Here is a 23,670-nt window from a genome sequence, read left to right on the forward strand (position 1 = left end):
TTTCCTTCAGACAGGTAACGAGAAGTTGGGGCTCATACAGTAGCTCTATTTTTAATTTTTTGAAAAACCTCTATTCTGTACACTCCCAATAGTGCACTAGAGTTCCCTTTTCTCCACATTCCTGCCAATACTTGTTATCTCTTCTCTTTTTGGAAACAGCCATTCTAACACATGTGAGGTGATACCTCATTGTAGCTTTGATTTCTATTTCCCTGATGATTGGTAATGTTGAGCATCTTTTCATATACCTGCTCATCTGTATGTCTCCTTGGGAAAAATGTCTATTCAGGTCTTCTGTCCATTTTTAAATTGGAAAGTTCTTTGCTATTGAGTTCCTTATAGATTTTGAATATGAAGCCCTTATCTGATTGTTTGTAAATATTTTCTCCCATGCTATCGGTTAACTCTTCATTCTGTTGATTGTTTCTTTTACTGTGTAGAAGCTTCTTAGTTTGATGTAGTCTCTCTTGTTTATTTTTGCTTTCACTGCTTGAACTTTTGGTGTCAAAAACCAAAGAACTGTCGCCATGACAAATATCAAAGGTTTTTCCCTATGTTGTCTTCTAGAGGTTATGGCTTTAATCCTTACAATTAAGTCTTTAATCCACTTAATTTTTGTGGGTGGTATAAAACAGGGTTCAAGTTCATTCTTTTGCACGTGAATATCCAGTTTTCCCAACACTATTTATTGAAAAAACTATCTTTTCCCCACCGAGTATTCTTGACTCGCTTGTCAAATATTAGTTAACCATATGCATAGGTTTATTTCTGGACTCTCAATTATATTCTATTGGCCTATGTGTTTGTTTCTACGCCAGAACCACACTGTTTTGATCACTATAGCTTTGCAATATAGTCTGAAATCAGGAAGTGTAATGTCTCCAACTTTGTTCTTTCTCAAGATTGTTTTGGCTATTTGGGGTCTTTTCTGATTCCATAAAAATTTTAAGATTACTTTTGCTATTTCTGTGAAAAACAACATTGCAATTTTGAAAGGGATTACACTAAACCCATAGATGGCTTTGGCAGTATGAACATTTTAACAACATTAATTCTTCTGATCCATGAATACAAAACATTTTTCCATTTATTTGTGTCCTCTTCAATTTCTTTCATCAATGTCTTCAAGTTTTCAGTGGACAGATCCTTCACCTCCTTGATTAAATTTATTCCTAAATATTTTATTTATTCCTAAGTTTTTGATGCTATTATAAATAGGAATGTTTATTTCTTCTTCAAATATTTTATTGTAAGTGTAGAGAAATGCAACTAATTGTTGCATGTTGATTTTATATCCTGAATTACAAGTGGACTGAAAATCAATAGCAGAATTTTATTGCTTTGTTTTGCTTAGCATAGACTATTCTTTCTAACCTCTCCCAACAGCTTCCCAAGTCATGTTTATAAATCAATATTCAAATGGAATCCTACTGCAAAAAATGAATGAATGGAAATGAGTGGGCAAATGAATAGGCAAGCAACAAAAATCAAGCACCCATTTAGCCATTATTAAGCTCTCAAAATGTAAATATGTAAATATTTCTGTTACTCTGCTGCACTCATGTGGAATTTTGCAAGAAAAGGCTTCATAGCCTAAGGCAAAGGTCTCATTCTTTTCTATCAACAACTGCTGTTTTACTACTAAACCTGATAAACCACAGTTTCACTATAAACTTTAACATTCTAATTCTGTTACTTTCTAGCTCTGATCTACCTTGGAACAGTCACTACATCTTTCTGAGCCCCAATTTCTTCATCTGTAAAAAGATAAAAACCTTGTGTGATCTACAATCTGCACTGTCCTATATAGCAGCCACGCTACATAGAACTAAACACTTGAAATGTGGCTCATCTAACAATTTTTTAAATTAAATTAAATTTAAATGGCCACATTTAGCTAGTGGCTGACCTACTGGGCAGTGCAGGACTAAATGATCTTTAAGTTTCCCTCCAGTTCTAAAATTCAGTAATTTTTTTTTTTTAATTTTATTTATTTATTTGACAGAGAGAGATAGCGAGAGCAGGAACACAAGCAGGGGGAGTGGGAGAGGGAGAAGCAGGCTTCCCGCCGAGCAGGGAGCCTGATGTGGGACTCGATCCCAGGACGCTGGGATCATGACCTGAGCCGCAGGCAGACGCTTAACGACTGAGCCACCCAGGCTCCCTAAAATTCAGTAATTTTTAAAAATTGCCTTTCTCCTTAAAATGGAATAAATTAACTGTAAGTCAAGTAGATAACACAACCAAACGAGGGGGGGGGGGAAGATCCTAGTAACTACTGAACATTACAATATTCTTGATTAGGGTTGACAAAATTTTTTTTTCTTTTCTTTTTTTTTTTTTAAACATTTTATTTATTTGGGATGTCTGGGTTGCTCAGTCAGTTAAGCGTCTGCCTTAGGCTCAGGACATCATCCCGAAGTCCTGGGATCGAGCCCCACATTGGGCTCCTTGCTCAGCGGGGAGCCTGCTTCTCCCTCTGCCTGCTGCTCCCCCTGCTTGTGCATGCTCTCTCTCTCTCTGGGACAGAAAACATTTTCAGTGTTACAGGTGAAACGATCTCAGTCACAACTATTCAACTCTACCTTTGTAGCATGAAAAGAGCCATAAACTATGTAAACAAATGACTGTGGCTGTGTTCCAATAAAACTATGGATCCTGGGGCGCCTGGGTGTCTCAGATGGTTAAGCAACTGCCTTTGGCTCAGGTCATGATCCCAGGGTCCTGGGATCAAGCCCCGCGTCAGGCTCCCTGCTCAGCAGGGAGTCTACTTCTCCCTCTCCCTCTGCCTCTCCTCCCCCTTGTGCTTTCTCTCTCTCTCAAGTGAATAAATAAAATCTTTTAAGAAGAAAAACTATGGGGGCGCCTGGGTGGCTCAGTCAGTTAAGCATCTGCCTTTGGCTCAGATCATGATCCCAGGGTCCTGGGACTGAGCTCAAGTCAGGCTCTCTGCTCAGCGGGGAGTCTGCTTCTCTCTCTCCCTCTCCCCCTGGCTTGTGCTCTTTCTTTCTCTTGATCTCTCTCAAATAAATAATTAAAATCTAAAAAAAAAAAACCTATGGTTACTGAAGTTCAAATTTCATATAATTTTCAAAACTCAATAATGTTATGAAATATTATTCTTTTAACTTTTTCCCAACTATTTAAAAATGTAAAAGTCAGCCTTGGTTCATGGGCTATACAAAAACAGGTGGCAGGTTAGATTTGACCAGTAGACTACAGTTTGCTGACACTGGCTCATGACGATATACCTACAACAGCATGTAATCTGAGGACAAATCAAAAGAAATGTAAAAAATAACCTTGAATTTTACTTAGTAAGTTTGCTGCCCGCAAGTCATCTTGTTGTAGCATTCTGAACCTATCTTGTGTGTATTCTATTACTGAACAAATGAATAAATACGTTAATCTTATTGGGAGCCAGAGGTCCCACTATAGGAGACAGGAGGTCAGCTATGGCATGGGAGAAGGTCCTGGTACTGGGACTAGAATTAGAGATATTGATAGGATTTCATTTTAAATATATACATATTTGCTATCTCCATCAACTATTAGAACCTAGAAGCAAAAATACTTCACTAACAATTAACATATGTAATGCCCTATATACTTTCCACACTAAAAGGAAATTTTCAGGACTCCTTGGGAAAAATATATATAATATATATATATAAAACTGAATGGGCCAGATTCTCTTTGGACAGAGCTATGAAAACTATGAACTATAAAACTGATACCCCATGGAAGGAAAAAAAAATCAAATATAGCAACAGTTTTGCTCTAAAATTTAGCTCACTATATTTAGTACACCAAACAATATTTACATAGTAATTATTATGCAATAGTTTATACAAGAAGCTTCTTATTTAAGAAACCGTATACAACCACAAAGATGTATCCCAAATAATCACATACAAATCAATTACTTGAAACATCAATGCATAGCACTGGGCCTACACACTGATTTACTGATGGACAGGCAACATTTTCCAAATGTCCTCTATTCAACTGTTACTGACCCACTAAAAATGCTGAATTACAATGTCAAAATAAATTTGAAATTCATTCTAAACTATAAACACTGAATATAATTTGAACCATTCTTTTTTTTTTTTTATTTCATTTATTCATTTGAGACACAGAGATACAGAGGGAGAGCATGAGCAGGGGAAAGGCAGAGGGAGAGGGAGATGCAGGCTCCCTGCTGAGCCAGGAGCCTGATGTGGGGCTCAATCCCAGGACCCTGGGATCATGATCTGAGCTGAAGGCAGATGCTTAACCATCTGAGCCACCCAGGCGCCCCAATATAATTTGAACCATTCTTGTAAATTTATCTGAAGCTTTTCTTTTTTTTTTTTTGCTATTTAACCTTTTATGTCTCATTATTTCCTATTTATATATTACAGCATTTAAAGTACCATGTGACTCCGTGTGTGTGTGTGTGTGTGTGTGTGTGTGTGTGTGAGAGAGAGAGAGAGAGAGAGAGAGATACAGACACCTGGACCCACGTAGGCCCACAAAGAGGTCCCTAATCCTGTGCTTTCAATACACCTGTTTATTCATGTAAACATGTCAACAGCTCCTATGCTAGAGATAGAAATATATATTCACCTAGATCTCCTCCCTCAGTGAGTTCACAGTCTAGTTGGGGAAAGAGACTTTAAACAATCCAGTAAAATAATATACTAAAATAGATATAAACAAATGGTTTTAGTGTGTCAAAAAACTACTCTCTTTCTCCTGTCTGTAGCCCATGACCTAAGCACTAGAAACAACTTGGCAGCCGCTAGTTCTTTCCCACTCTCTCCCTCCCCACTTTCTAAATGTCTGTTCTTTAGTCCCCTGCATATGACACACCAACAATAAAGTTAACCTTTCATACAGTAAACAACAATAAAGTTAATCTTTCATAATGAAAATATTCTTTTTTTTTTTCTTGTCCAAAAAGGGCCAGCCATGTAGTGTTTTCTTCAACAAAAATTATTTTATTAGTTAGGGGTTTAGCGTTGAGCATTTTTTAGACCAAAAAAAAACAAAAAAGAACGCTAGCCTCTAGAATTTTCACTCTTGTTTAGAAAGCAACTGTTTCATATAAGCAGAGTTTTCTCTGTACCTAAACACAAACAATAGAGCTTACAGCACCTAAATATTTAATGAAATGTTTCAAACTGTTGGTTGAGACTCACTGGCTATGAAATTGATTTAGTGAGTCAAAAGCAGTATTTTTTTTCAACAAAAGAGAATACAGCTGAATCTTGAACACGGGTTTGACTGACTGGGTCCACTCACATGCAGATTTTTTTCGATAAACAATACAATGCTGTAAATGTATTTTCTCTTCCTTATGATTTTGTTAATAACATCTTCTTTTCTCTAGCTTACTTTATTGTAGGAATACAGTATATAAGTCATAGAACACACAAAACATGTGTTAAGTGACTTTATCGGTAAAGCTTCTGGTCAACAGTAGGCTATAAGCAGTTACGTTCTTAGGGAGTCAAAAGCTATACATGGATTTTTGACTACACAGGGGTCAGCACTTCCTAACCCCATGTTGTTCAAGGTCAACTGTAGAATAGGAGCTATCAAGGGGACACCTGGGTGGCTCAGTTATTTAAGTGTCTGCCTTTGGCTCAGGTGATGATCCCAGGGTCCTGGGATCAGGCCCCACATCGGGCTCCCTGCTAAGCTCCAGGCTGCAGCGGGGAGCCTACTTCTCCCTCTCCCTTTGCCTGCCGCTCCCCCTGCTTGTGCTCTCTCTCTGTCAAATGAATAAATAAAATCTTAAAAAAAAAAAAAAAAGAAGCTATCAAGAGAATGATATAAAAGGTATCTCTTAATGTGGGGTAAAGTCTAAATAGTGGGAAAGCCACTAACTTTACATCTGCTCATAATACTATCTTATTTCCTCACGAGTCCTTATATCTGTTGAAGTAACTGATTGTCAGTCTTTCACAAATAAAGTCAGATTAAAAGAAGAGAGAGGGTTCTGCAAAGGGGCCAAAACTATAAAAATACAAACTATTAGCATACATGGAAATAATACTTCTGAATAGTAAGAAAATGGGCTCAGTAATCAGACCGTTTTAAGGTTCAAATCCTCACTACCTTTATGACCTTGGATAGTTACTAAACCACTCTGTGCCTCAGTTTCCTCATATGAGTTGCTAAGAGCATTAAGTGAGATAATACATAAGAAGTCCTTAGCACAGCGCCTGACACTTAAAAGCACCTACTAAATGTTAGCCATTATTATCATCATCACAGGGTACTACCACTCTAAATATTCAAAACTGACTTGAGGAAAAGTTTGGAAATACTTACTATGCTTTTATCAAACTATTCTAGTTACACCAGAATTAAAACAAAGTACTGATTATTAAAAGCCTCATAAACCAGAGAATGTCCAAGGAACACCAATAATACAGTTGGATGGAAGACAATTCATCAGGAGAATAGTAACAATTAACCCTGGAAAGATATGTGGGACTAGAATGTGGAAGAGTTTGCACTAATTTGGGCAATAGTAGCATAGGCCAGGGATCAGCAAATTATGGCCCACAGGCCAAATCTGTTCACTATTTGCATTTGGGCCATGAATGAAGAATGGTTTTTACAGGGGCACTTGGTTGCCTCAGTCAGTAGAGAATGTGACTCTTGATCTCGGGGTTGTGAATTCGAGCCCCATGTTGGGTGTAGAGATTATGCCACTTAAGTGAAATGTTATCCCATAAAAAAGAATTCCATTCTTCTCATTGGTAAACCAATACAACAACAAGAAAAAGTCTACCATTGCTGCTATATTTTGGTTTCATTAATAAAAATCTATGAAAAAAAATTTTTAAAGCCTCAATTCATTTGTCTGTATGTTAGACAATTAGATAAATGTTCCTCCTTTCCCTCTAACCCTTTCCTTGTTCAACATTATCTACCAAATGTCTCAAAATGTGCCAGATAAGGAGAAGCAATATAAATATATGGACATATTAAACAAGACAGAAGCCCCTGTCTTTATGGAGCTTCCATTCTAATAAGCAAAGAAAAAAATTTAAGGTGGTGAGCAGGGAATGTGGAAATAGGGATGCAATTTTAAAAAGGATATTCAGGAAAAGCATGACTGAGAATTACATTTTTGGGCAGACTTGAAGTAAAAGTGAGCCATCGGGATACTTTGCCTGGAACACTTGGGAGAAAGGTATTCCACGCAGAGAGAAGAACAAGGAGAAAAGACTGAAGTGTGAGCATATCTGGGGTGTTCCAGGAATAGCAAAGAGGCCAGTGCCACCTTGAGAAAAGTGAACAAGAGCGGTCAGAGATGAGGTCAGAGACAGCAGCACCCACACATCATGTTGGGCCTTGTTGGCGATGGTAAAAACGTCAGCCTTTAAAATAAGACTGGAAGCCCACTTTGGGCATAGGAGCATGGTCATCTCCCTTACACTATAAGGAGATGAGTTTTCAACTCAACAGCATTTCCTAATACGTTAGATACAAAATACTTAAAATATGTCACAAGTGGCTACTGTGCTAACAGAACCAGTTAGCATCTATAACATTGTAAACTGGTAAGAAAAAAACATTACGACCCTAGCAGATTAATGAACAAAAAACTTGAAGAATGTATGCAACAAGAAATGAAATTAGTAAATACACATGAAAAAAGGTTCAACTACATTATCACTAAAAAGAAATTGAAAATAAAACAAAGTACCATTTATCACCCATTGCTAGGGAAGGAAACTGGTGGTAGTGCAAATTGGTTCAGGTCTACAATCCTGTATCTGAAACCACTGGTTTGAAAACAGTTCTGAATTTCAGAATATTTGGATTATAAAGACATAATACCGTAAAATGCCTCGTATTAAGTAAGATTCGTGGCTGGGTCTAGGATTAACACTCTGTATTAACCATAATGCTATTTAAAATGTCCTTAGAGTACCTTAGGAATGTCTGATATAAGTAGAACATAAGGTATCAGTAGCCTCACATCAGTTTAGGTCAAGTTTGGCTGTCAAATTAGTTATAAAAAGTTTTATTTTTTAGGGCCTTGGGGATCTCAGAATTGCATATAACTGTTGACCTAAATAATTGTTTTGGAAATAATTATGCGAACACAGATCAAAACCCATGAAAATAGCTACACACAAGGTGGGTTACAATATCACAATCATCTAAAAACTTTTCCAAATCACAAAACCCTAGAAATAGTAGTTTCTATAGTAAGCACAGTAAGTGACCACAGTATGTATTAGGCTGGAAAAGGTAAGCTGGAAATGTAAATAAACCAAGTATAGAGATATTTTAAATTCCAAGGTAAATAAAACAATTTGGAAATCCTTGGGAGTTAGTAAAAATATTTTACTTCCATGCACTAAGAAATAACCAAGAAGAAAAAGAACATCAACATTACTTTAAAAGTATTTCCTAAATAATTTTCATCTCCTTGGAAAATTCATTCATTCTACTCACTCCAAGAATACTCTGTATTAAATTAGCACCTATTACATGCAAGGCACTGTGAATACCATGAAATATGGGAGTGAGGCTTAGAGAGGCAAACAGGGGCTGACCATGAGTTTAGATTTTATCTTACAGGCAAATGGAGAGGCAATAAAAAAATTCTGAGCAGGGTGTATGTAATGTGATCGGATGTGAATGTCAGATCACTCTGGCTACAGTGCAGAGGAGGATTAAAAAGGGCAAAACCAATGGCAGAATGTACTTTAAGGAGTCTTATTTTAAAAGTCCAAATAAGGGTGCCTGGGTGGCTCAGTTGGTTAAGCGACTGCCTTCAGCTCAGGTCATGATCCTGGAGTCCTGGGATCGAGTCCCGCATTGGGCTCCCTGCTCAGCAGGGAGTCTGCTTCTCCCTCTGACCGTCCCCCCTCTGGTGTGCACTCTCTCTCTTTCTCTCTCAAATAAATAAATAAATAAAATCTTAAAAGTCCAAATAAGACATGATGAGCTTTTTAAAAAAAATCATCCCCCCAAGTTTCAGAAGTTTTGCCCAAGCTTCATATCGCCAAACTGAAGATCAAGTGGTAACAGGGATGCAGCAAGAAAAATTAGAGAAAGGGAAACTCAGCAATAACAAGAGGCAATCTAGACAGACAGTTAAAAAACAGTATCCACAGCTATAGTAGCGAGCAATAGGCAGCGATCCTGGCAAGCAGGGCCTATTCTGTAGAGGTCAGATAAGCAGGTGCTACCCCGGAAACAGGAAAAACACAATAGGGAAACATGCCTAATTTCATGGCTCTTGATGAAAGGCATATAGCAGATAGCAAAGAGCTCCAGCTATAAGACTAGAATTCAGGAATTCAAAAATAGGAGACAGAAAATAGGACAGCAGCAGAAAAGATATAGATTTTGGACTCAAATTAACCTACTTTCAAAACCTAAATCTGCCATTTTCTAGCTGTGAAAGTCTAAACAACTCAGCTTTTTGAGCCTCAACTTCATCTATAGAAAGGGGATAACACTATCTATTCTACAGGGTTGCTGAGGGAATTAAATGAGATATTATATTTTAAAACACCCAGCAGAGTTCAACAAGTATTAGTTCCATCCCCTTCTCTTTTCCTTCCATTTTTCATCTAAGCTACTACAATAAGGAAGTCTTTTGCTTGGCTACAAAATCTGAAAGGCGTCTCTGACTAGGCATTAGAGGACTTTAGGTACAGAAAGTAAGACAGATCACTGAAGCAAAATGCCTCATGGGAGCACTAATTCATACAGAAAAGGTGAAAGAAAATGAGTTGCACAAAGAAAAGGGCCTAAAAAACTGAAGTAGAGTAAAAGTTTAAATAATTAGAATCAGGGATGCCTGGGTGGCTCAGTCAGTTAAGCGTCTGCCTTCAGCTCAGGTCATGATTCCAGGGTCTTGGGATCGAGTCCCGCGTCAGGCTTCCTGCTCAGCAGGGAGCCTGCATCTCCCTCTGCCTGCTCTGCCTCCTGCTCTCACTGCTTGTGCTCTCTCTCTCTGACAAATAAATAAACAAATCTTTAAAAAAAAAAAAAGTAAATAATTAGAATCAGTTAGCCTAACAGCATATCCACACAAGAGAACATGTCATTATATAAAAAAAGAAAAATGGGGAGAGCTCCCTGTATATTGAAGTCAAAGGACTGCCAACATATATTTTAAATGGAAAAGCTGTAATATAAAACATTAATATAATATGTTGCCTTCTACATAGAAAGTAGGGGAAATAGTGATCTATATTTATATTTTGCTTCTATTTGCAAAAATACTGGTAAAATGTACAAAAAATAAAAGTGGTTACCTATAGAGAGCAGAGAAGGCAGGGATAGAGTAGTAATGAGACTCTCAATACATACCTTTTTATATTATTTTGAAATTTGAACCAAATAACCATATTACCATTAAAAAAGAAAATTTAAACAAATTTTTAAATACTTGAGAAGTCTCAGTTTTGTAATATATTCTGCTACACTTATTAGGACTTACCTGTACATATTTTAGCTGTATACTAACATAGTTAACCATGACTTATCTATATACATTCCTAGCAGTATAACAGATTTGAAGTTCCTCCAAAGAAAGAAGTATAATCTCCTTGAAGATAAAGATCATGTCTTATTCATTCTGTAACCCCAATGCCAAGCACAATGTCTGATGCCCACTGCCAAGCACAGTAGTTCAAATAACCACTATACAGTTTCTTTCTCTTAATCCCCATGTTAAGGTGTATGTAACCTTAAAAAAAAAAAAAAAAAAAGATATTTTTCTCGATTCTGTCCCCTATTCCACCATGACCCAAGAGATCTTCCCTCTTCCCTTTATGACCAAATTTCTAGGAGTTGTCTAGTCCACATTCATTGTATGTCTAATTTCCTCAATTTAGTTTTTCACTAAACCCTTCTATTATAACTCTTCTGCTAAGACAATGAATCTCAAACTTTAGTGTATCTCAGAATAACCATAGCAGCATTTAAGCAGATTTCCTATGCAGCCACCTCCCCATTCCTCACCTGCCTTTTAATAATCTATAAGGTCTAGAAGGGCCTGGGTGGCTCATTCAGTTAAGCATCTGCTTTAAGCTCAGGTCATGATCCCAGGGTCCTGGGATCCAACCCCGCATCGGGTTCCCTTGCTCAGCAGGCAGCCTGCTTCTCCCTCTCCCCCTGCTGCTCCCCCTGCTTGTACTCTCTTCTCTCTCTCTGTCAAATAAATAAATAAAATCTTTAAAAAAATAATCTATAAGGTCTGAAATGAAACCTGGGGAATTGATTTTTTTTTTTTAAAGATTTATTTATTTATGAGAGAGAAGAGTGAGAGAGCCGGCGGCGGGGGGCGGGGTGTCAGAGGGAGAGAAAGAATCTCAAGCAGAACTCCCCACTGAGCTCAGAGCCCAATGCGGGGCTTGATCTCAGGATGCTGAGGTCATGACCTGAGCCAAAATCAAGAGTTGGATGCTCAACAGACTGAGCCACCCAGGCGCCCCAGGAATTAATGTTTTTTAATCAGTATCTCATTTAATTCTGATACAGGTAGCCTGCCTAAACACATCTGAAAACCAATCAGCTAAGGTCATCAATAACTTTCCAATAGCCAAATTCAAAGCACTTTTGTTCCTCTCTCTCAGCATTTGATACCTCCCTGAAACTCCTTCCTTCATGGCCCTCTACCACACAGCCACACACTCCTCTCTCACTACCATTTAGGCTTCCTCATTTCTAAGAGCCTTAACCTTTAAATGATAACACTTGGGGGCTCTGTGAGTGACCCAATTCCTAACTTTATACACTTTCTAAGTAGTAACAGTCATATCCACTGCTTCACCTACTACTAATATAACCCTAAATCCTGAAACTTTAAATTCCAGAGGATATAAAGTATAGGAGAAAAAAAAAAATACTTTAGCATCACACAAATCTGAATTCAAATTATTTGCTCTGCTATTTAAATGGTAACATGCTTAAAGTCACATACTTTTCTATATTTCCACTTTGTTCTCCTTTAAAACTGAGAACACCTAACAAGGTTTTGTCCAGATTAAATGAAAAAAATAAAAAGATTAAATGAGAGAAGTTCCTTTCCCTTCCTAGCATGCCCAGAGGACCCCATGCCATAGGCCTCAGAGGTGGCAGGCAAGGGACAACTAGTCTAAAGTTGGGAGACTGGCAGATACAAGGTGACTGAGCATATAAGTAAAGATACTGAGGATAATAGAAGCCAATTTCTTACTGTGGAAAAGGATTTACAAATACAGAAAGGGGAAAGACTAGAAAGAACCCTGGGGTGCTGGATTGGAATTGGATGTATCAGTGTAAACTTCTTAAATACATATAATTAGATACAGAAACAGACTCAGATGTGTACATATATATATTTCCTAACTGTGTCCACTCTAGAAGTGATTATACCCCAGCAAAATGACATATTAAGCATACAAATCTTGGTTTCTAGATACCACCTCTACTAAAAGAAATCAGAATTCCTTGGGAAAATGCATGATTCCAGAGCTGGGACAGAAAAAGTACAAAATGAGTCTGAAACATCTCATGCCAGAAAGTAAAGAATGAGTCAAAGGATGGGGACGTATCAAAAAGATTGAGGAGCCCTTTTGAAGGGGGTCCCACTAGCCAAATCTAGGACAATTTGAATTAAAAAAAAAAGTTAAAAATAAAATCCACTGAATAGGAATAGATCCATGAGTACATACTGATATAAATAAATGAAGGAGTATACAAAAGCATGGGGAAGAAGGGAGACATGTGTTTTCAGTAGAAAATCAACCAGTAAATACAGATGGCAACCTTCATAGTAGTGGCTGAATCAGGCAGAAGTCATCAGTGGTCCCAAAGACTGGTGGATGGAGGTTTGATGAGGAAAAGACTACTTGGAGCCTTAGAGCTCTTCCCACAAAGAGCTACCAATTACAAAAGTAAAAAAGATGACTTTACAGTATGGAAACCTAGTAGACATGAACATAACAACGTGTTCAGGGTAAACATCATAGTGGTGGGACAATACTGTATGCATCATAGTGATGCACTAAGAACAGCACATCATTTCTATGGTATTCCTGCCAACAACTCAGTTAGTCTGCACATGAGCAAACCATTGGATGAACCAAAGTTAAGAGACATTTTACAAGTCAAGGTCGTAAAAGACAGGAAATATTGAGGAACTGTTTCAAACTGAGGAGACCAAAGAGACATTATAATTAAATGTGAGGTGTGATCCTGAACTGGATCTTAGACCAAAAAGAGAGAAACTGTTGGGATAACTGGAAAATTTTGAATGGCATCTGGGGATTTGAAGGTAGTATTGCGTCAGTGTTGATTTTCTGATTTGGTGATTATGTAAAAGACCATCCATGTTTTGGTAAAGACACACTAGATTATTTAGGAGTGATGGGCATCATGTGTGCAGCTTGCTCTCAAATGGTTCAGAAACAGTCTAATGAGATTTAAAATGGTACATTCCTCTGAAACGGCTGGAAGTAGGGATAAAAATGAGAGACCAGAAATGAGATGACTAGGTAGTTTCACTAAAATTTGAGAATCCAATAAGATATAGCAGAAAGAGATAAAAGGTCAAAGACAATATTACAGTTCTTTCTTTGGGCATCTGGAAGAAAAGGCCTCCTTGAGCCCACTACAGTGAGTCACACACATGATGTTGCACACTTACCTTGTGTACACACACAATATATATGCAATATACATACATATTTTAATAAAATTATTCAAGGAAAAAATTTTTAATTAAAATAATTCAAGGGAAAAAATTGGTTGAAGGAGATTCAAGAGCTCTTTGTGCTGTATTTGCAACTTTTCTGGAGGCTTGAAATTATTTCAAAATAAATTAATTTTTAAAATTCAATAAGAACTCATGACAGCCTTGGTGCATAGCAAAATGCCTGGCTCACTATATGTACTCAATAAAAATTATTGGGCCTTCCCTTTCCAGCTGCCCAAAGAAGAAATCTTACTATCATCATCAACTCTCTTCTTCTTTCTTTTATATCCAAATGGATGTAAGTTATAGTGTTATAGTGAAACTACGTAATTAGTTTTCACTGCTAGTCCCACATCCTTATTTTCATTTCCCCATTTCCAGCTATAATCTCTCTCCTGGACCACAGCAAGAGCATCCTAACTGGTCTCTCTATGCCATTTCTAACTTCATCTTTACACATCCTTATATCCTTGCAATGAAATCATTATCTAGAAGTCAAGAGTTACCTTTCAAAACTCATATCTAATCTTATTCCATTACTTAAATACTTACAATTGCTCCCCAATGTAAATTCTGCCTTCCCAAGAGGCAGACTAAACATTTGTGCAGGGCACTAGCAATGCAGCAGCACCAAAAAGATATTTCACATACACACAAAAAACAATGACGTAATTACTGGGGGGGAGAGAAGAAAGGCAGGTTAAAAGAGGGACTTTGCATTGACCTCCTTTGTGTTTATTTTAGGATTTGGTATTGGTTATTTTTTTTATCACATGTGGGAATGCCAAGGGTGAGTGGGTACCATAAACTTTCCAATACTTAAGAGCCTCTAAAATAGTGCTTTTCTCATTCCTTTTCCCACCTTGGCACCAAAGAAAATATTTTTTAGCACACTGGGATAAGCCGAGACTATTTAATTAAGGTCAAAAGAAACCATCTGGGGGTCCCATTATGCCCAGGTTCAATAGGTTGATGGGTACCTTGCTCTCTGGCACATAGGTAAGCCATTCATGACACACCAGTTGGGAAGTTCCAAAGTTCTTACTGTAATTCCACACATAGTCCAAACAAGGACCCTCAAAAGGCTTCATCTTCTAAGTAATCAATATCCACATACAGGAACACAGACATCAAGACCCATCCCACAGAGACCGACATATACAAGACAGCTTGCATTTCTCCAAACACACCATGCATCCTTCCATACTTCTGACGTTTTGTACATGCTGTTCTCTCGACCCAGATCAATTCCAACCCATCTTCCAAGACACTGCTCAAATGCCACGTCTCATTTCCCCCAGATCTTATTACACCTGTCACTCTGAATTGTAATTGTTTGTTGACATGTGTTACCATCCTAGAATTAGAGTTCAAGGACAACAATCATGTCTTTTTCACCTGTATATCACTGATACCTATAACAGACATTCAAATATTTAATTCACATATAAATGAATGTTCACTACATCATTTCCCAATAAACCAAACTTTCCTAAATACATTAATTAAAACCATTTAGGTAAAATTAAATTAAAATTAAATTAAAACCAGGGGAAAATTTTACAATCAATTAGCATTTTTCCCCCAAAACAAGAATGGTCATTGTTCTTTAAAACAGAAATCTGGCATAGAAATACCACTGGACCATTATCCTAGTCTTACGATTTTAAACTGAGGCAACAAACTATAAGCACAGAGATATTCACTGCAGATTATAAGAGTGGAAACTTTAGTAACAACCAATGGTTAACAAAAGGTAAATGATTAAATCAATCACCTGATTGATAAATCATCTGAATTGCTAAGCAGTTGTTTAAATTATATTCATTGTGATGGGAATGGAAAAATGAGAAAAATAATATCAGTTACCATTTATTGATCATCTCTTCTATTTAAAGAGTACTAGATACTTTATACATATTATTCTAATCCTCATGAAAATTCAAGGTCAAATATTATTATCCTAATTTCATAGACAAGGAAGTACGCTTTAATGTTATATAATTTGCCCAAAGTTTTGGTGTTTTTTTTTTTTAATATTTTATTTATTTGTCAGAGAGAGAGCACAAGCAGGGGGAGCGGCAGAGGGAGAGAGAGAAGCAGGCTCCCCGCTGAGCAAGGATCCGGATGCGGGACTCGATCCCAGGACCCCGGAATCACGACCCAAGCCGAAGGCAGACACTAAACCAACCGAGCCACCCAGGCGTCCCACCCAAAGTTTTTGAGACCAGATTCCAAACTACATCAACGTGACTCCAAAATCTATCATCTTTTTCCCACATTGCAATGCTTCTACTAGACAATGTCTCCAATATGTTAAACTCAAAATTGTATCTCCATCATACAACGATATTTATAAAAATATGGACAACTGCCTGGAAAGAAACAAAAATATCTATTAGAGTGGTGATTAAGGGTGAATGTTGTGACAGTATCATTCCTTTATTTATTTATTTATTTTTAGTATCATTCCTTTAAATTAACAACTCTTTAAAGCAGAATTGCTGAGCAATGAACTGAACTCCTGTGGCAATAAAAAAGAACTCCCATTTTAAATTTTTTTAAATTTTTATTAAGGACACAGAATAGGTAACATGTAAAAACTTAAGAAGGATGTACTCAACTAACTATATTTGAACAATCATATATTAACCCCAGGGTGCTTATTACTAGGATTCAAAACTGATGTTTATAAACTGGATTAAGCAGCATTTTCCAGAATAAAAAGGTGAATTTTGAGGAAGACTTAAGGAAGCACAGGGACTAGAGACAGGAATGTTTAAACTGAGGAAACAAGGGCAGAGGAAAAAACAAGAATATTTTCTTTTTAAGCAAGAATGAGAAACAAGGTTAGTGAGATGAAGTTGGTGGAAAGCCTTCAAGGCCAAGCCGATTAAGTTTGAAATTAATTTGATAAGTAACAGGGAATTGTAATAGACACATTCTTAAATGGGAAGCATGCTGAAATATGGTCTTTAAACATTCAAACTTTGTTTCAAGATAAAGTACTGTCTTTGGTTAAACAATGTTCAATAATGGGGGCGGGGGGAATATTCCATCTTCCTTTATGTGTGCTTTAAAAACACACTCTTCTGGAGGGGCGCCTGGGTGGCTCAGTTGGTTAAGCGACTGCCTTCGGCTCAGGTCATGATCCCGGAGTCCTGGGATCGAGTCCCGCATCGGGCTCCCTGCTCGGCAGGGAGCCTGCTTCTCCCTCTGACCCTCCCCCCTCTCATGTACTCTCTCTCTCTCTCTCTCTCATTCTCGCTCTCTCAAATAAATAAAAATCTTTAAAAAAAAAAAATAAAAAATAAAAAAAAAATAAAAACACACTCTTCTGGAAAAGAAAACTGAATAAACAAAAACATTTACATAAGGGGTGAGTATTTTGGGAAGAGGGGCCCTTTCAGATCTTTCAGATATAGTAAATACCACTGTATTTTAATATTTTTGAATTTTAATATTTCGAATACTAAATACCACTGTACACTTTAATAAGAATCCCAGAACTCTAGAGCAAGAAGGGACGCTGGAGATAATCTTAGAGTGACAACCTCTTCATTTTCACAATGGATTAAATTGAGGCTCAAGAACTAAATAATTTGCCTAAACTTGTGGAAGATTCAATACTAAAACTCAGATTTTCTACGCAGCAAGATCTAAAGCTGTGCTCCCCAATATTATAGCTACTAGCAACACCTGGTTATTTAAATTTAAACTGGTTAAAATTAAATACAATTTTAGGGGCACCGGGGTGGCTCAGTCATTAAGCGTCTGCCTTCGGCTTCAGGTCATGATCCCGGACTCCTGGGATCAAGCCCTGCATCGGGCTCTCTGCTCAGTGGAAAGCCTGCTTCTCCCTCTTCCACTCCCCCTGCTTGTGTTCCCTCTCTTGCTGTGTCTCTGTCAAATAAATTTAAAAATAAAAACCTTAAAAAAAAAAATTAGGGGCGCCTGGGTGGCTCAGTCATTAAGTATCTGCCTTCGGCTCAGGTCATGATCCCAGGGTCCTGGGATTGAGCCCCACATCGGGCTCCCTGCTCCGCGGGAAGCCTGCTTCTCCCTCTCCCCTCTCCCACTCCCCCTTCTTGTGTTCCTGCTCTTGCTCTCCCTTTCTCTCTTTTCAAATAAATAAATAAAATCTTAAAAAAAAAAAATTACATACTATTTTAAATTCAGTTCCTCAGGCACGATAGTCACATTCAAGTGATCCATGGCACACATGATTAATGGCTACCATACCTGACAGTGCAGAAAAAGAGTATTTCCATCACTGTAGAAAGTTTAATTGGACAGCATAATCTACAGAATAAGCTTCAGAGTCAGACAGACCTAGTTTTAATTCTACTTATTGACAGTGTGATCCTAGACTAGTTAATTTCTCTTTGACCCCATTTGGGGGGGGGAGGGGAGGAAGCAGGGAATAAATAATACCTACCTCACAAAGTGTACTTGATGATTATGTGGGATAACATGAAAAGCCCCTTTACATTGTCCGGCACATAACAATTAACACTTTCCTTTGGATACTTTTTTTATTTCGATTCCTCTATATAACATCTTTATTAAAAGATACAAACACAAGAACACCCCAATGAATATCTTCCCCTCAAGATAATCCACAGTACCTAATTTTCAATCTGTTCCTACCAATTTTTTCAAATATTTGCATCTTTCTTCCAGTGTTGCTACTTAGGAATAATGAAATGAAGAATGAAGGTAGGGGGAAATGCCTCTAGTGAAGTGGAAGAGAATGTAATAAATTTCCCCTCTTATTTCCCATCTAATTTTAAATAATGACTATACTGACTGATCATGCAAAGAAAAAGAAATAAATTACACTGTCCCTCAATACTGCACTTCCGCACCAATAAAGAAGATTCTACAGTACTTCTACATTACGTTCCTTCTCACCACCTGTACTACTAATTGAATATTAAATGAAGAAATAACACTTTCCTCTTACTGATACTTTCCTGGTAAACAGTAATAAAGAAGATTTCCAGAATGTTAAACCAATCTTTACTAGCTTAATCTAGTAAACTGACAAATTTAATAAATCTAGACTACAGCACATAAAAAACTTCACAAGATGCATGCTATTACACAGAAAAACAACAAAATTCAACTCAGTTTGTAGCCAGTGATTTTCTGCCAACACTAAATTTTAAGTAGGAGCAACAACTCATGTTTCGCCACATCAAGTTAAATAGACCTGCCATTTCTCATGAGGTCACCAATTTTACACTCCTAAAAACTAACATAAAGAATTAACATTCACGTTTAGACATCCACCAAACAAGACTTCTAAATATTTTTAAAACTTTCTTGTTGCTTAAAACTGACCATATTAACTCCCAAAGGGCGGTCCCCTCAATGTCTCCTTGAAATTCATCTGGCATTCTCTTACCTTGGTCCTTAAAGATAATTTACTCAAAAACATGAAAAACCATCCCCCTTAAAGAGTTCAGAACGAGTCAAATAAATGCTAAAGAGATAACACTGCATATTATACTGTCACTTTACAACTCTAATTAATTTTATTAGATAAAACTAAAATATTTTGAATATACAAATCAGAGATTAACAATATTCTATGGAGGGGGTCATATAATTTTTTTTAAAAATGAAAAAGAAAAAAAGAAAAAGTTTCATTACTATCCTACATAAAGTATACATTTAAAAAAAGTTAGGCTTCTGTGCCTCAACTGATGAAATCTAATTTGTGAGAGTCTATAATTTTTTAAAGTCCTTCAATAATAATGAAGTGTACACTGGTCACATTAGAATAGGTCAATGAATTTTCCTGAGGCTGCATTCTAAGTACGTCTGACCCAGAAAGTATTTTTAGCAAGTGTGTTCAATCAATGCTGGTTTTATGCCTAGCTTAAATTAGAAATTGGGTGTCACAAATTTAAAGTAACCAAGTTAGTGGGGACATTTTAAAAGATACTCAGAACATAAGAAAAAACCACGAGTTTGAAACAATTCAATACCCACAGCCCCAAAGCTAAGCAGGTTAGGAAACAGGCAATAAGAAAGTCACATCCTCTTCATTACTACTTTTCAGTAACATGTGATTTTCTAACTTAATAAACTTTAACCTACTCACTATTAATAAAAACTACAAAATAGTGATGGCTCCTAGTGTTTTTTTTAATCTCTTGCCAAATGTTTAAAACAGATTAGCTAAATCATAAATATTCCATGTCCTAAAAAACCATGTTTTTCTTATTAAACCAAACCACTCAGGAACATGATACTGGACCATGTGTGTATGTCAGTGAAAAACGGTAACAAAGATGTGTGTGTCATTAAAGTAAAACAAAACACAGAAATGGACATAAAAATAGCTTCTGTGGTAACTGGAGCATAAATTTATTCTGACAAAAAATGGTGGGGTCCACAAAAGATTGCACTCTTATTGTGAGTCAGTAAAGAAGTTCTATACAAACTTTTGCTTACGAAAAATCTCTTTTGAAAAAAAATCTATAGGTTGAATTTATATTCATCAAATTCAAGACCTAACCGATATATCTAGCTCTATTCCAATAAGCACACTTTGGACTCTGAACAACCATTTATTTTAAGGTCAGTTCCTCCTCCCTTAAAAAAATGAAAAATAATGGTTCTCTCTGGCATGTTAAGGTTCAAAAACCAGGATGAAAAAATACCCGGGCTTTTACTGTTCCATAGTCTTTTTACTCAAATCCTCTTTTACAAGTCGGATATATTGGCTTTTGGGTTTTTTGGTTTTTTTTTTTCCTCCATAAACATGTGTTAAGCTGTACTGTTTCAACCAGACCCAAGATTTGGTCACATAAACCCAATATTACTCCAACTCTGATTTAAAAGCAGTTGGTATATTGCAGATATACAGGTTCCCCTGGAACAAGCGCTTGAAAATACTACAAAATCGTTCTTGTCCATAGCGGTGTCACTGTATAAGGCAACCCTAGATATAAAAGCCTCCCATTCCAAATTTCGCAGAAACACCGATACATATACCTGTGCATTTGTAAACTGTTCCATTTTAAGGAAACGCTGGCAAATGCATCGGTACGTCTACTTAGCTACATCTCAACTTTTTTTGGCCCAACTACAGTATATACCCGTAGAATCATAAGAAGCTTAAAACTTCAATGGAACGGACAATCAGCCCAGGCAGCATATGCAAGAAGCACTCATATGAGCCAATTAAAAAAAAGAAAAAAAGGAATCCTATCAACAATGGAAAACTCAGAAGATTCTAAAATCGTACCTAGAGTTTAGGTCCTGTGGAACATTCCATCTCCGCACCGATTCCATCCCTTCTCCCTTCGCTCACCCATAACATATTCCAGCTATAAGCCCCAGGAGCTGCGAGAGCTGAGGTCCCGGAAAGAAAGGGGGGCGGGGGGAAGGGGAACAAGCATCATTTTTCTCCTTCTCTTAAATCAACCTTGTGCCTCCGACTAGCCCTACCTGGCTCGCCTCCCACACCCAGGTAACAGCCTCGCGCACCGCGCAGGGCCGAGAGGCCGGCCGGGACCCCAGAGCCTCTTACCTTCGTAGCACAGCCGCGTCCCCTCGGCTGGAGAAGAAAAGCCTCGAGGCCCGGGCGCGCCGCGGGGAAGCGCGTCCGCCGCGCCGCTCCCGGGGGCTCCCTCAGCGCCCCCCCAGCAGCCGCCGCCGCAGCGGCCGCGCCACGGCCCCGAGCCGCCAGCACCACCTCATACTGCGGGGCTGCCGCGGGCCGGCGCCGCCGGGGAGGCGGGAGGGAGGCGGGCAGCCGGCGCGCTCTCCCACCTCCCTGCGGGGATGAGATAATCCACACCCCCCAAAGTGCCGTGGGGGAGGGGAACCCCTGGGCGAGGGGGCCTGGCCCCAAACCTCCGACCCTCCCGCCAAAGCCAAGTCTCTCCTGTCCCCGGCTCAGGCCCCGAATTCAGCCCCTGGGGACCCAGGAGTCCTGAGAGAACAATGTGGGGGGGCCGCGAGGAGCGGAAAAGCGCGCAGCGCGGCGTGAGCAGGCGAGTAATCCTGGGCAGCGTTTGTGTGTGAGTGCAAGAGGAGCTCAATCTACCCACTCCTTGTCCTCCTCCTCTTCCTCCTCCTCCTCCTCCGTCTCCTCCTCCTCCGTCTCCTCCTCCTCCCTCAAGCACACCCCGTCTCCCAGGCCACAGCATAGCAACCGAACATGGCGGCTGCGCAGACGCCGCCACTCAGCGGCCAGGAGCGGCGATGGCCGCAACTGGAGGCGATCTCGCGAGAGGCGAGCCCAAAATCCTCCCCGCTAGCGCCGGCTGGAAAGGTTGCACCAGCGCGGGCGCGGGGGGACACGCAGGTGCGATGGAGGCCGGACCTGGGTAGGTTGGGAAGGGAGGGCTGGGAGGAGGGGCGGAGCGCTGTGGCCCCGCCCCATGGCCCAGCCTCGATTGGTTACTTGAACTGCGACCCCTGCTGGACCTACTGACCTGAGGGACTCGACGGAGGGGCCGAAACCTATGTTTTAAAGGGGAAAACCAGACCTCTTGGCCCCAAGGCGTCCCAACCTCAATGTTAATAGAGGATACAGGTTTTAGGATGCAGTTTTGAATCATTTCCTCTTCTAAATATAGACACTAAAACAAAGAACAATGTTATTTTATAAAACAAACGTCTGGGTGCCTTCTGTGTGCCAAGAATGGTGTGCTTTTAAAAAATTGAATGAATTCATTCTAATAATGCATATGAATTTGGTGTTGTCACGCCAGGGTTTTTAGCCAAGTGCATTCATATTTTACTGATGATACAAACTCATTGTGATAAGACTGATGCCTACGGGCTGGGTGATCTCAGCTTAAATGATGGGAGGAGGGATTTGGGGACAGGCACACCTCTTTTTGCAATCCTTTTTATCAGTGCCCGCTCCTGTAGCCTGGTCCCTTCTTGCTCTTCCTTGCTCTTAGCTTGAGAACCCCACCAGGGCCGAATTAATACAAGTATCACTTTTTCTCCAAGCCAACAAAATGCCTATTTAATTAATCATGGCTGGTTTTTACAAGGTGAAATCTTGCAAATTTATACAAATCTGTGACAGGCAGAGATTTCTACTGACTCCCTTCTCCTTCGCTCAATTTTTCCATTTTCAAAAGACAGCTTGTCAGTCCATATTTTTCCTGCTTTACCTCTTTGGATTACTTTCCTTCCCAGAGCTTAGTTCCAGCGAGTACTCATTCATCCTTCCCTAATATGCTTTCTGGCCTCTAGCTCTCCATTTTTCCATACCTTTGTTCATACTATTTCCCCTAATAAAATGCTCTTCACTCCATCTCCACCTATCAACCTCCAATCATCCTCCAACCAAAGATCATGTGGTACTTCCACCATAAGTAAGAATTCCTTCCTCCTTTGACATTTATAGTTCTTGGTTTATATACCTCCTTTTTTTCTTTTTCTTTTCTTTTCTTTTTTTTTTTTAATATATACGATACTTAGCCCTGTGTGGATCTTATTGCCACTACTACCTGGTAAACGGTTGAGGGCAATCGTCTTTGTTTCTGACTTGTAATATAAATACAGCTGGAGTCTCAACATCGGAGAGGCTGGAGGGGACACCCTTTGTTTTGGGAAACTGCACAGGATGAGCCCTTTAGATAAACAAATGTAAGCCTCATATCCATCTACTATTCTTTAGGAAAACTATGAAGTCACTTTTTAGAAATTCATAAAAAAATCTCATGGCTATCATTTATCTGGGGGGAGGGGCAGATAAACACTCCCAACCACCACCACAAAAAAAAATTGATATATAATTCACATACCATAAAATTCATCCTTTTAAAGTGTACAGTTCAGTGCTTTTTTAGTATATTTGCAAAGTTGTGCAGTCATCACCACTATCTACTTCTACAACATCATTACCCCAAAAAACTCTCCTACCCATTAGCAGTCACTCTCCACTCCCTCCTCCCCCAACTGACAACCACTAACTTACT

The 23,670-nt window shown here is 38.7% G+C and overlaps 1 protein-coding gene across 1 annotated transcript in view; it reads right to left on the reverse strand.

Annotated features, from left to right (window-relative positions):
- Window positions 1–21,297, reverse strand: part of PTPN4 (protein tyrosine phosphatase non-receptor type 4) — a 221,241-nt gene extending 199,944 nt beyond the window's left edge. Inside the window, exon 1 of the mRNA XM_044913261.1 lies at window positions 21,258–21,297. The gene's annotated coding sequence lies outside the window, so the exon portion shown is untranslated. The remainder of the gene's footprint in view (window positions 1–21,257) is intronic.
- Window positions 21,298–23,670: the final 2,373 nt, after the last annotated feature.

The sequence above is a fragment of the Neomonachus schauinslandi genome, chromosome 3, assembly GCF_002201575.2.
Source record: "Neomonachus schauinslandi chromosome 3, ASM220157v2, whole genome shotgun sequence".
Classification (NCBI taxonomy): domain Eukaryota; kingdom Metazoa; phylum Chordata; class Mammalia; order Carnivora; family Phocidae; genus Neomonachus; species Neomonachus schauinslandi.